Source organism: Leucopleurus acutus (genome assembly GCF_964270905.1).
Source record: "Leucopleurus acutus genome assembly, chromosome: 4".
Classification (NCBI taxonomy): Eukaryota; Metazoa; Chordata; class Mammalia; order Artiodactyla; family Delphinidae; genus Leucopleurus; species Leucopleurus acutus.
This window is the reverse complement of record NC_139146.1, coordinates 26,010,556-26,023,946: the sequence shown is the minus strand read 5'-3', so window position 1 is coordinate 26,023,946 and position 13,391 is coordinate 26,010,556. Positions and strand designations below refer to the sequence as shown.

Here is a 13,391-nt window from a genome sequence, read left to right as displayed (position 1 = left end):
GATTGACATATGCAGACTGCTATATACAAAATAGGTAATAAGAACCTACTGTATAGCACAGGGAACTCTACTCAATACTCTGTAAATGACTTATATGGGAAAAGAATCTAAAAAAGAGTGGATATATGTATATGTATAACTAATTCACTTTGCTGTACACCTGAAACTAACACAACATTGTAAATCAACTATACTCCAATAAAAATTAATTAAAAAAAAACAAAAGGTTGAGAGTTACCAAAAAAAAAAAGCATCCCACCCAAGAGCCTTCTAATGATATGGAATGAACCTTTCATTTTATTCTCTCAGTTATTATAAAAATTTAGATGGTAAGTATCTCTTAGAAATATGGAACTATATAGGACACGCTCGTCTCCTCCGCTGCCACCTGCTGCGGCCGGCGTCCACGCTGCACACAGCACGGCTGGCAAAACCCACAGGCTAAGTGCTGAGGAGAAGTACCAGCTGCTGTCAGACCTGCGGGCCATGGGGTGGAACGAGCCAGAAGGCCAGGATGTCACCTTCTAGCAGTTCCATTTCAAAGACTTCCGTAGGGCTTTTGGCTTCGTGATGAGAGTGGCCCTGCAGGCTGAGAAACTGGACCACCATCCTGAATGGTTTAACGTTTACGACAAGGCCCACATCACCCTGAGCACTCACGCGTGTGCGGGCCTTTCAGAACTGGACATAAATCTGGCCAGCTTCATCGAGCAGGTAGCAGTGTCCGTGACATAGACCCTGCCCTTCCTCTCTGAGTTCTTCAGGGGAAAGGGGGGACTGAACTGGGGATCCAGAGAGGGAACTGGGGAGCCCCGAAATGTTGCTGCAGTCAAAACTGACAAGTCAATCCTGTTGCCTGCGTTTAGAGGCAAGTCTCTGCCATCGAAAAAGGCCAGCATCACCGCCAACACCAGAACTTAGACCACTTTTCCCCACACCACTCTCTTCCTCCTTGGGGCTCTTTTACGTGTACACTGATTTGAATCAGTTCTTCTCTTGCTTTACAACTTTCCAGCGACAGCAACGATTTCTTTCCAGGCGGTGTCTTGCTCCCTTCCTGATTCATTTCCCAAGAAGCTGTGATGGAAAAGTGTGTCTAAGATAAATTAGAAGCCAGAACCTTAAAGTCATCCTCATCCTATGTGACAGACATGCATGTGCTATTATGCCTCCAATAAAAACACTGTTTCACTTGGAAAAAAAGAAATATGGAAGTATAAAGTTCAAAATTTCCACTCCTTTATTCTGCTCCCACATCTGCCTGTGCCTCAGTTCTCTCCATCTCCAGGAGATGATCAATAAAAGATGATCAATAAAATAGATGATCAATGAAAGCCCCCAAAGAATTGATACTGTCTTACAAAGTCCCACAAATATCTTCTAGCTAGTGCTGTTATAAGATAAACTTCAGATTCTGTGGTTTTGCACATTTCTCTTCTTAATGCACAACCTGTCTTCTGCTCCTATTCTTGCAAACAGTTCTTAGAAAGCAGTGAGTAGAAAGCTCTCACTGGTGTTAACAAGTGAGAAATGACAACTTTCTAGCGTTATCTCTCCTAGTAGATACAACATTAGCCTAAAGTAATTCATGATGATCTCAACATGATGGTGGGCAGAGGAAATGACCAGTATGGATGCTGGCAGCTTCTCAGGACCATATCAGTGATTATATGCAGGCACTACTTATTCTATCAATGATGTCTCTAAGCAAATTATCTCTGAAGACAAAACACGTTCCTTGTTTAGGTCAATTCTGCCTGAGATGATATTTTGCACAAGCTTTACAAAAGACCCTGTTAAGACAAGCTAGTTTTACCTGCAATAGCTTTTCACTGTAACTAACTTTTATGGGTGACATTGGGAACATATACTATGTGTTGATAAACGCAACGAATCACTTTTTATCATTTTAAAATCACTTCCACTTTTACAAAAGCTCCTATAAAGCCATAGTACCTGGAATTTTATTTCTCTTTCACCTAGAACATCTTTCTAACAGTTAAAAAGTTACCTGGAAGGGGCAAAAAAAAAAAAAAATGGAATGAGAAATATCACTCTTCTGTTCTTCAGAAAGAAGAAGAATAAGCATTTCTAGAGTGCCTATCACTCTCCAGGAAGTATGTTTGGCACTAGAGATATATATGCATTTCAATCAGATTTTCCTTGTTGTCAAGTATTTTATAATTTTTAAGAGAAACTTAGAAAAATATAAAAGGATACAATCATATGTTAAAAGTACATGTAATCAAAAAAAACACATATAATCATGTAAGAATGCAAGTGTGCTCAAGATACTATGAGTTCAAATGAGGGACATTTAATTCAGACTGTAGATACCAGAAAAGTTTTTTCAGAGCAGGTGACTTTCACTGAGCATGTGTGTGTGTGTGTGTGTGTGTGTGTGTGTGTGTGTGTAAAATTACCTAGATACAAAAAGTGGGATCTCATTCCAGGAAAACAGAACATAAGCATTGTCCATGAGAAAATAATTAGGCCCAATGGTTCCAGTATCCCATTAGTTGCTCTAACATGGGTTGGAAGATAAAGATAGCAGAATGGAGACCAGAGACTCCTTAGGTGTCCATGAAGCCATGGGTTGACCATAACACAGTGTAAGATGAATGAGTAGTGTCATGAACCCTTCTTACTGTCATTGCTGCTCACTGATCCCACTTCTGCCTGTGCCTCACTTCTCTCCATCTCCAGGAGACTGACAGTCTCCACTACTCTACGCAAATGCCATCCCTGCTAAAATGTCCCCATTTAGCACCATCAGTGGCATTTTGGAATTATCTCAAGCTATGAAAAGAACCAGAATCAACTTACTCCCCCCAATTATTATCATGTCGCTTCCATTCTCTGCTATGTACATTCTTTATAACTACAACGTTCTTTCCTGTCGTGTTGGAAATGTGAGCCCACTGTGACTAAGGTCATATTTAATACAGACCCAACATCTTGTTGGCACTCCCTAAATGTTAAATAGCAATGAGAGGAGATGAAGTAGTACAAGAACAAGAAAGTGATTAAAATAGATCCCAATCGATTCCAGCCGCATTAGAAACATAAGGGGAAAAACTGAACACTTATTATCAAATTATAAAACCGAAAATATGTCTAGGAAAGTGTGGGCTATTTAAAATCATTAGATAGTTTTGAACTGAAATCCCTTAAAACTATACAACAAAAAAGTATTTTCCAGATGTCCCTTATACCGATATGGAGAACGTAAAATATACTTCCCTTACAATTTGGATTTTTAAACATTTATTTATAATCATATTAAAATGTGAAGTTTTACTCATTGTTTTAGATATTTAGTCAGGTGAATATCTGACTAATGAATAACACATGGTACAGGAAAAATATATATACATTTTAATTTTAGGTCTTCTGAAGCCCATTGTTCATTTCAGGCTGCCTTACTGAGAGTCCTTGCACCAAACGCCTCTGGTTGCATTCCATTCAAGACAAAGGCATATTTTAGGGATGTACCTCTCACAAAGAGGTATTGATGGACCAGGAATCAGTTTGGACAAATGAACGTTTCATTATAACACAGCCTAATTGTTAAAGCTCTTCTTATTGAAAAGAATAAAAATTTCATTAGTCATCACAGTAGCTCAGCATGAACTCCTCCTCTTTTTCCCCACAATGCACAGTAAGAATGGCAGTTTTAAGCTTATCATTGAACATTTTGGAAATGTTGGTTCTTCCTTCCTTTTGCTCTAAATATGCTAAGAAGTATTTTAGTAACAATTATGAAAAAAGTTGGTCATAATTTTAAGCTAAACTTTATACGTGGAATTGTGAGAAAAAATATCAGCGATCACAAGAAAATGCAATTTAAGAGCTGCCTGGAAGGCCTGCTTTTTTCATTTTAGGGCCCTGGGATCGTTTTATGGGATAATAAGGATTCATAGGACCACCCTAAAACTCAAATAAGATGAAGACATAAGTACTTTAGAAACTATAAAGGTTTTATAGAGCTAAGGGAATAAAATTTGCATTGGTAATTCTTATCTCTATACAGCTTTTAAGTTTAGTATCTTTTCAGCTTCTCCAGGAAAGATATCTATTGATCACTGCCCTAAGTGTAAAAACTGAAACAGGGAAGGACCAAGATACAGTGAAGATCACTAATCTGGCACTCAGAATTCCTTTTATTAATTAGATGATAATGTTGAGTATGTCATGTAAACAGCTGACAGCTTAGTGTGTCCCAGTGGTGAAAATGCGGTGGGTAGACTAGATGAAGAACACAAATGCATGGCAACCAATAGCCCTCACACCTGAGTGTGCATTGCTAATTGATCATAGAAGTGGTCTGGCTAAGTCAGTGTGGTCTCAGAATCTTTGTTGACAGTACGCCAATCAAAGCTGGCTCTCCAGGAGCTAGACAGTCTCTAAGAGTTCCCTTTTCCAGGTCTAAGAACCTATCGTTGTCACCTGTGAATGTAGATCAATCGCATTATCCATTCTCACCTTTATTGCTGCTCCGCCCTCATCTCCTACCTCTCTCTCTCACTCTGCCTGCGCCACCCACACTGGAGGTGTGTCTTTATCTCACAAACTTTGCAATGACTATACCCTCTGCCTAGAATACTCTACTCCCACGTGTCCACGTGCTCACTCTGTTATCTTCCCCAAGTCTTCACTAATCTCAGCCTTTCAATGGTGTTCACAGGAGTTGGTAAACTATAAGCCATGGGCTGAATCTGGCCCCTGTCTGTGTTTGTATGGCCCACAAAGTAAGAATGGCGTTTACATTTTCAGTTGAGAAATACATAAGTCAGAAGAATTATATTCTGTGGCACATGGAAATTACATGAAATTCAAATTTCAGTGTTCATAAATAAAGTTTTATTGAGACACAGGCTGCGTTTGTGCTAAAATGGTCGAGTTGAATGGTTATGGCAGAGACCACATGGTCCACAAAGTGTAAAGTATTTACTATCTGGTCATTTACAGAATAAGTTTGCCTACCCCTAGGATACACTTAACATTTTGTTAATTACTGGAAGTACTCACCGGCAATCCTGATGCCCTCTCTTTCCCTCTCAATTTTTAAAAATAACATTTATCACATTGTACCATACACTGTCCTTGTATATTATGTATACTGTCTCTCCATAAGAGCACAAATTCCATGAAGTCAGAGGATTTTGTCCACTTTATTATCTGATATATTCCCAGTGCCCTGAACAGTATCTGGTACATAGTAAATATTCAATAAATATAATTCTGGAACGAATGAATTATATGGAAGATACCTGCATTACGTAGAAATATATTAGATGGAGTAGTCACAGGAGACTTCAGGAGAAGATGATATTTTAGTGTTAAAGGGTACAAAAGACTTAGGGAACATTTTTCCTAGAAAGGGGTACTGAATGAAAGAACATGTGTGTAGGGTAGCCTAGATGTAATGCAGAGCCCGGGAGGTAGAGAGGAGGTGGAAAGTAGGCTGAGCCCAGGTTATGGAAGACTTGGAATGTCTGATTAAGATGCTTGGGTATAATCTTATAAAAAATAGATATTTCAGGAAGATCTGTCTGATAATGATATGATATATACAGTATGAGTTGGAGCGGGTAAATTCATGTGAGAATTGTAATAGCCTGGGTTCAGGCTTCTAAGATTGGACAGTGGCAGATGAAGTGAAAGAGAAAGGACACAGGGAGAAAGGAAGGAGTAACCAATGGTACTTCATTATTGTGACCTCTGGTGAAAAAACATTTTTGTCAAAAATTGAAAGGCAGCAGAAAAGAGAAAGCATTAAAAAATAAAAACCAGTCTGCTTCAGTTCTTTGTAGTTTATCAAATAAATATGCATACAGTTCCCAGTTTAAGACTTCTGTAGATTTTTTGCCTCAGAGAAGGCATATATGATGATAAACCTGACAATATAAACTAAACCAATTAGATTTTAGTAGAGTTAGATTAGTTGAACTACTTCAGAATGAAGTCAGAATGGGTTTCACTCAGGTAGCTTTTACTTGTGCCATTTGTGTTAAACAGATAAAAATCCAAATATACATGATAGTGCCTAGATTTTTTTTGTAAAAGTAATAGCATGACATAATTCTAAGTGAAAGACAAGAAAATATCACATACAATTTGATTCAGTTTATGTAAAATTTTATATATACTTTAGATGGAATTTTAGGCTGTATTCTCCTCCATATTTTCTGTATTATTTGAGCTTTTTTATCTGCAATGACTATATTATTTTTTTTTACAATCACAAAAGAGCTATTTTTATATTAAACTATTAAAAATGACAGGTTGGATGTATAGCAAAAACCTCCATAGATTTGTTTAGATATTAAGAACAGATTCATGCTACAAACTATTTATTTGCTATGAAGAGAATTAGGAAGTATTTAGCAAAGTTTGAGATAATAATTAATGTTCAAATAAGCTGACTGTCAAGTACATTTGAAATGTTTTTAGTCTAGTAAGAACAGGCAATTGACTGATTAAACTAAGATTATGAATTTTGGAAACTAGACCTCGGTCCAACGGCAAAAAATCACTTGTTGCTTGAGTCATCTTTAAAATGGATTATGGTAATCTTTCCTTAAAGGGTTATTTAAAAGAATTAATATAAAGGATATAAAACACCTGTCTAGTGAGTAGCTGTTCCAAAAATGATAGCTATTATTATTAAGAATTGGATAAGTAATAAATAAAATAAATCAGAGTTTGAGAGTCAAGCTACATTTACTTAATCCTTTACTTAATTTGTTCCACTTAATGCCATGAAGTCCTGTGCTAAGTGCAGGTGAATACATGTATTATCAAGGGCCTGCCCTGTCTTTAAGATATAAACAATACGTTTAATAAGGTGTTACAGACGCTATGACTCAAGTTCCTATACGACAGAGAATTTAAACCAGGCCACCTCCCCAGGGAAAGTTCAGCATCTAAAACTATGTGCTTTGGTGTGCCCTGATGCTTTTCACTAAAAATATACGTAAAAGCACTTCTATTTGGAAGCTGTTCTTTTATTCATCCATTCATTGAACAGTTATATATTGAGCATCTTCCATTTTCAAACATTCTTCTTGTAGCTGGCCCTATACCAACAAAGACAAACAAGATTTCTTCTCCCACAGAAGTTTCAATGTAATGACGGCAGAAAAATAAACTAGGAAAAAACCAGAGAAGATAAATTCAGTCAATACTATAAAGAAAATCAAACACGGTGGTATGATGGACTAGGCTAATTTAGCTTAGTTAAGTAAGGCTTTTCTGAGCAAGGAGTATCTGACCTGAAACCTGAATGATGAAGCTTCTGTCATGTAGAGAGAGAAAATTTGACAGGAGGGAATTCCAGACTCAGGAAATAGCTAGTACAAATCAACTAAGGCGGGACCAAACTTAACCAGTTCAATAAACAGAACTGTTTAAAACTATGGTTGAAGAAACAGGGGAAAGAGAAGGAAGCTGTGAGGTCAGAGAAGTTCTCAACTATAAGCTTGAATATGAACTCCCCTATGTAGCAGAAAGTTACAAAGAATCCTGACATTTCAAAATCAAGGATTTAATTCAATATTCTAGAACACTTGAGGTCATCTACTCTACCTAAGCGTGTAATTCATTTATTTATTCGATCAACAAGTATTTGGGGACTTCCCTGGTGGTGCAGTGGTTAAGAATCCGCCTGCCCAAAGGGAATGCTTCTGTCTCCAGTCTCCTGATGGCTTTTGGAAGAGGCCATATGCTGACCCTCCCAAGTTTCACAAGAAATGCAACACGTTAGTGTCCAGCTGATGCGTTTTGTTTATGTGACGCCACCCTCCGTGACGCCACCCTCCAGGCCTACCTCTCCAACAACAGCTTCTGCAGGGAGGAGATGCGCTGTAAGACTGGCCCTCCCCGCCCACCCCGGCGGCGCCGCCCCAGTCCTCGCCCAAGAGACCCTCGGGGTCCAAGTACAACGTGAGCGTCACCAGCGGAACCTGCCTGCTGGCCAGCATGGGGCTGCAGCTGAACGTCACCTGCAGGACGAGGGACAACACAACGGTGACCAGAGAGTTCAGCATCAACCCCAACAAGACCACCTTTGGGGGGAGCTGCACAGCTCAGCTGGTGACCCTGGAGCTCCGCAGCAGGAACCAGCTCCTGGCGCTCCAGTTTGCGATTAACGCAAGTTGCAGCCGGGTTTTCTTGCACGGAGTTCAGCAGACGCTGACTCCGCCCGATGCCGGAGACCCCGCCTTCAAGGCCGCCCACCGCCCGCTGAGCGCGCTGCAGGCAGCCGCCGGGAACTCCTACGAGGGCAACGCTGAGGAGCGCGTGCAGGTCACCTAGACCTATTCAGGGTGTGGGTCGGCGTTCCGCGTGGACGGGGACAAGTTTGGGCCTGTGGAGGAGTGTCAGCTGCGTGAGAACAGCATGCTGATCCCCATCGCCGTGGGCGGCGCCCTAGCAGGGCTGGTCCTCAGCGTCCTCATCGCCTACCTTATTGGCCGTAAAAGGAGCCACGCGGGCTGCCAGACTGTCTAGCCGGCCGCCCCCACCCGCCTCGGATCAGCAGCAGCTGCAGGGCCTCGGGCCGGTTCCCTGGGCTTAGATTGTTGTTGAGGGAGGCACCCTTTCTTGCAAACTGGTTTTCACATCTGCTTTATCCAATGTGAAGTTCATCGGCCACAGTTACTATTCACAAAAGAGCAACTATGGAAATGACGGTGTTAATTTTGCTAACTGGGTTAAATGTTTTGCTAACTGGTTAAACATTAATATTTACCAAAGTAGGACTGGAAGGGGGTGGAGGGTCAGAGAGCTTTTCTAAATGGGCACTGGCTCCACTGTCATTTGGCTTTTTAAGATTCTGGTGTTTGATCGCTTCACTCTTTACTCAGGTGTAAGCCTTGCAAAGGGAGAGTCTCTGGTCTTAATGCTTTGATGGAGGCTGGTAGCTGTGAGCCTGACGCGCTGAAGAAATCAGTAGGAACGAGAATCGTAGAGCAAGCAGTAGTACGAAGAAGCAGATCTGAGAGGCTGGCCCCTCGAGCATCGGTACTCCAGGACGCCGGGTCCTCGGGCTTTCCACTCTCTGCCACTCGAGAGCTTGCACCTTTTAAAATAGAAAAACGGGCGTTGTTTTTATTTACTTTTTTGTAAAGTAGTTTTCCTTCTGTTGGAGGTTTGGGGTGATCCTTTGTCTGCACTGTGTACAATAATCGTTTCACTCTGATTCATCACTTGCAGCTGGGTGGCCTGTGTGCTGAGGAGCATCCCCTCCTGCGACGCGTTGCCCTAAGGATGCTGATAAAAAGTCTTTTTGTTAAAAAGGAAAGGAAGAAATCCGCTTGCCAATGCAGGTGACACGGGTTCGAGCCCTGGTCGGGAAAGAAGTTGCCGTGGAGCAACTAAGCCCGTGTGCCACAACTACTGAGCCTGTGTTATAGAGCCCGCGAGCCACAACTACTGAAGCCCTTGTGCCTAGAACCCATGCTCTGCAACAAGAGAAGCCACCACAATCAGAAGCCTGCACACCGCAAGGAAGAGTAGCCCCCACTTGCGGCAACAGAGAAAGCCCGCAGGCAGCAACGAAGACCCAATGCAGCCATAAATAAGTTTATTTATTTATTTATTTATTTGCGGTACGCGGGCCTCTCACTGTTGTGGCCTCTCCCGTTGCGGAGCACAGGCTCCGGGCGCGCAGGCTCAGCGGCCATGACTCACGGGCCCAGCCGCTCCGTGGCATGTGGGATCTTCCCGGACCGGGGCACGAACCCACGTCCCCTGCATCGGCAGGCAGACTCTCAACCACTGCGCCACCAGGGAAGCCCATAAATTTATTTTTTTAAATAAAGAAATATTTGTAAACACCTACCAAATACAAAGCCTTCAAGAAATTTAACCCATAGGAAAGCTCAGGTGTATACACTTTGTGTCAGAAGTTAAGGTCTCATACAGACAGGGAGAGATCACTTCTTGCTGGGCAAATCTGAGATTTTGTGGTTGAGTTGGCATTTGAGCTAGGGTAGGTGGGTAGGATTTAAACATAAAATACGATGATGCTGAGGGACACAAGAAGGCATTCTAGGAAACAACATGAGTAAAAGCATAGAGATAAGTTGTTTAGGTAATAATAGCATGCTGTTTGAAATTCCTCTTATAAAACATCTTTGAGTTTTAAAATTCAACAGATCATTTTGAAACCTAAACTTGACCTTTTCACATTTCTGTCTCCCGCTTTTCTTTGCAAGAAATTATGTGTGTGTGTCAATCAGAATTCTGTGAGCTACATCACAGGTGTTCTACATGCATTGAGCAGTAGAGTGAGATGAGATGGATAGGCCTTTCCTCCTAACTTTAAAATATAGTCATGCTGGGTCTTCTGCTAAACAGTGAAGTGCAGGAGGAAAGGCCCAAAGTGTGAGGGTCATGAACTACAGAATTCCACAAGGTCTGGTGATCACCAAGGCTATGAGTCACTGGCCAGCCCAGTGCCCACCAGGCCTGGTAAACCAAGAAGTGATGTTAAGGAAGTGGAAACTGGCTGATTTGTATGAATTTGTTTAATCTGTTCTCAACCAATAACATGATTTACATCAGGTGATGTGTTTATGACACCTGGATTCAGAAAGGCAGTCATTTGGTTATGAACTCATTGTTTCCTTTTCAGAAAAATTGACCTCACCCATTAGCCCTTTTATGTAGTCTTCCTAAAGCTTACCACTATCTCCATAATGCCTCCTCAACTGTTCACAAATGTTATTTCACAAGTACCGATGCTTCTCTAATGTCAGGTTTGCAGGGGTTTTATTGCCACATTTCAGGTTGATTAATGTAAGAACAAATAAATAAGGGCTTAAACTGTTGATGCCTCATGGACAGGTAGGGCTGAAGATGGCTGCCAGTAGATAAAATAGTTGGCAATAGAACAAGATTATATTTATAATAAAGACACAGGTCTTAGGTCCTAAGTAGTAACTCCTTTACACCTATCCATTTATACAACTTGCAATCTTCTCCCCTCTTGCAGTTGTCAGGCACCTGACATATATCAAACAATTAATACAAATAGGGTTGATGTTTGGGCAAATTGGACAAGGGAAAGATTTTAAGATTTAATTCTAGGGGTCAGTGGTAAAAGGCAGAGTTTTCATGAACATGAATTCCCTAGAATTTCTTCAGCTCTGTCAGTGTCAGCAGTACTTCCATGTATTGATTCAGGGAATGTTTATTGAGGGCTTACTCTGTAACAGTCACTGTGCTAGAAGGTAAAGATCCAGTGTGACAAAAGAGAGTCCCTGCATCGCAGAATTACAGAAAAGGAAACTAAAAGGACAATACAACTGATGAGGAAACTTCAGAGGACAGAGAAGTAGCAAACCTAGGCTTTGAGTCTCAGGGCTGTCTCCTTGGAAGAAGTACCATATAGGCTGAGACATAGATGAGCAGGTGTTAGTGGGTTGATGGACAAGAGGGTCGCAGAGGTGTGAAGACATAGCTCTTTCAGGAAAGCTACGGCTGGAATGTCAGGATTGGGGTCCCTGCGTAACGTCACGTAATATAAATTACGTTACTCTCTAATACTCTCTCAGTGTGCCCTCTACTTTTCCTACATAATACTTAACATGACGTGCAATTCTATATTTATATAATTTTAAAAAATGTCTATCATTCCTCTGCTTGTTTTGTTACCCCACTTTTGGGCACGTAGTAAGGCACTCATTTGTTGAATCAACAAGTAGCTGAGAGGTGAGGGAGGGAATAGCAGAAAAGATGCTCGAGAGACAACCAGGAGACAAATTAAGCAGGGCTTTCTTGACCGTATTAAGGAGTCCTGAACCTAAGAGAAGTAAGAGATAAAGAGCTTTGAGCTACTCTTTGCATTTCAGAAAGATCACTTTGACTGCAATGTAAAAAAACAGATTGGAAAAGAGCCAGGACTCAGTCTGTCAGTTACCTGAGCCAGCTGAAATTATATCACTGGGAGTGGACTTAAAAGAGAGTTAGGATGAGAAATTGAAGAGGTTTTGTGATTGGTTAGATAAGGAAGGGGAGAAGAATGGAGTTCTCCAAAATGACTCATAGGTTTCTGGATGGGGCAGCTAAGTGAATCATGAAGTAAAGCAGTGTTTTGTTTTTGTTTTCGGTGATGGAGAAATGAGATTCAGTTGTGAGCATATTAAGTTTAAAATGCCTGTAATGTCATCTAAGAGATGTTCAGGAGGGAGTTGGATGGATATCGGTCTCTGAAGCTCATGAGAGAAATTTTGGCTGGGGTTAGAGATTTGTGAGCCATCAGAAAATAAAAACATGAAAGTTGTCCTTTGCTGATGCAGCTGAAAGGATTCTTGCAAGTCCTGCTTCCATAGACACTCTCTTAAGGGTCCTCTTCTAGGCTGACTCCAGCCAGTCCACGCACAGAGAAATAAATCACAGAAGAAGATATATAACTTTGGGAAAAATCACATGGTCTTTCTCAGACACTGTAGAGGCCATTATGATGGCAGAGCCAACAAAGTGACAGCTGGACTCTATAGGTCTCTACATCGCAGTTCAAAGTCCATCCTTTCATCTCCTTGCTAAGTAGTGATCCTGTGTCGCTAGTTTTCTTTGAGCCTCTTTGAGTAAGAGACACATACATCAGGAAATCTGTCGGGGCATTGTTATCCTACAATGCCACGCTGAATTAATCATGTCATTCTATTTACACATGTAATTCCCTTTGACCAGAAATTGAAATTGCTTTTCTTATTTGCTACTTCTCAACGTGGACCTCTCCTTTCATAACTGCTGTGACCTGTGTAGTGAAAGACTCTATGTGCCTTGGATGTGTTTTGTTTGATTTGTTACACCAACAATGTTTAAAAGAGCAGTTTAACTTGTAGGTGTTATACTTAGGTACAATACAAGTACCATGAAGTAGCATGAAGTTGTTTCATCCTACCTATCTCTGGCATTTATTTTAAATGCACACCTTCTGCAGATATTTGGTTTGTGACCCTTACCCTAAAGTGTTAAGATCAACAATGAAAGCACATACGTAATACAAAAGTAGGCTAACAAAGGAAAAGATGAGCTAACGTGTGGTGGGCATGGGAAGGAGGAATAGTTTATCAAAACCTCCCTACATTTTACAGAACAAAAATGAATTTGCCATTTTTCCAGGTAGACCTGGCAGAGGAAAGTACACGATAAAAGGCATAACATGAATGAATGAAGCATTTTCAAGGATGTATAGGTAGTAGGTGTTAATGGTATAAAATGTTTGCAGGCAGTAAAGAAGCACCCTGAATGCCATGGTAAGGGTTTTGGGATTTCCTTAGACAGAAGGGAGTGAGGAAAGTATTTGATGCCACAGAAGAAAATGATCATTCCTTTTAAAAAGAGCTCCTTGGCAGCATTATAGATCATGGATTTGA

The 13,391-nt window shown here is 40.9% G+C and overlaps 2 pseudogenes across 2 annotated transcripts; both read left to right on the top strand.

The window, feature by feature from the left end:
• The first annotated feature begins 348 nt into the window (after positions 1–348).
• LOC309960711 (pterin-4-alpha-carbinolamine dehydratase-like) lies at positions 349–838 on the top strand (annotated as a pseudogene). Its single transcript has one exon. The product of its transcript is annotated as a pterin-4-alpha-carbinolamine dehydratase-like (transcript).
• Positions 839–3,219: 2,381 nt separating this feature from the next.
• LOC309960710 (lysosome-associated membrane glycoprotein 1-like) lies at positions 3,220–8,514 on the top strand (annotated as a pseudogene). The gene is made up of 2 exons: positions 3,220–3,228; positions 7,628–8,514. The product of its transcript is annotated as a lysosome-associated membrane glycoprotein 1-like (transcript).
• Positions 8,515–13,391: the final 4,877 nt, after the last annotated feature.